We start from the raw sequence: 1,203 nt of genomic DNA, 5'->3' as shown, positions 1-1,203 counted from the left end.
TCTAATCCATTTCTTTTTTCTTCTTCTTCTTCTTATTTTTTCATCCTATCCCCTTTTCACTCCTTTGTTCCTTCCAATCAATAGTTCAACTAAAAATATACCAAGGTGTGCGTTGTTGCCCGCCCACGTATCGGCTATAACTGTAAGATATTGTGATGACCTGAGTGGGCTAATTTTTAGTCTGTTTCAAAGGTAATGCGGTTTACAAGCACAGCGCCCCTGGAAACTGGGAATAGAATGTAAGATGCGTTTTACATGTGTGTGTCTCTCTCTCTTTCTCTTTTTCTCTTTTTTTCTCTCTTTCTCTTTCTCTCGCTTTCTCTTTCTCTTTTTTTTCTGTCTCTCTCTCTCTTTCTTTCTCTTTCTTTCTCTCTCTCACTCTCTTTCTCTTTCTTTCTCTCTCTCTCTATCTTTCTATCTCTCTCTCTCTCTCTCTCTCTCTCTCTCTCTCTCTCTCTCTCTCTCTCTCTCTCTCTCTCTCTCTCTCTCTCTCTCTCTCTCTCTCTCTCTGTGTGTTTCGCCGCGCTCTCTCTCTCTCTCTCTCTCTAGATAATCTATATATATATATATATATTTTATATATATATAATATATTATATATATATATATTATATATGTATATATATATATATATATATATATATATATATATATATACAAAATATATATAATATATATATATATATAAAAGTATATATATATATATATATATATATATATATATATATGTATATATATATATATATATATATGCGTCAATAATAACCTTTTAATCTACCAAATAATTTGTGATATGTCACGGCAACTAATTTGACAGTCAATTTAACTAATGTGTCTGCGACTGTTTAATCTAATAATTCATTCAACCCATCTGTTCATGATTATCTTAAAAAAAAAAAAAAAAAAAAAAATAATAATAATAATAATAATAATAATAATAATAATAAACTAAAACTACGCATAATATGAAAAATACGAGACACAACATAATTACATAGCCGTTCCTTTCATGAATAAAATTAATCTCTCTTTTCCCATTTCACACTTCAAAATTCTCTACCATCTTTCCCTTTTCTCCCCCCCCCCCCAAAAAAAAAAAAAAAAAAAAAAAAAAAAAAAAACGTGGAGTTCCGTCTCTAAGGGTTTTTTTCTCTCTCTCTTTCATGAATATGCATATAATACAAAGAGTGGAAGGAGCAGTAA

The sequence above is a fragment of the Penaeus japonicus genome, unplaced genomic scaffold, assembly GCF_977035675.1.
Source record: "Penaeus japonicus unplaced genomic scaffold, GWHDUDI00000001_assembly GWHDUDI00000005, whole genome shotgun sequence".
In the NCBI taxonomy this organism is placed as follows: domain Eukaryota; kingdom Metazoa; phylum Arthropoda; class Malacostraca; order Decapoda; family Penaeidae; genus Penaeus; species Penaeus japonicus.
Note: the sequence above shows the minus strand (reverse complement) of the source record.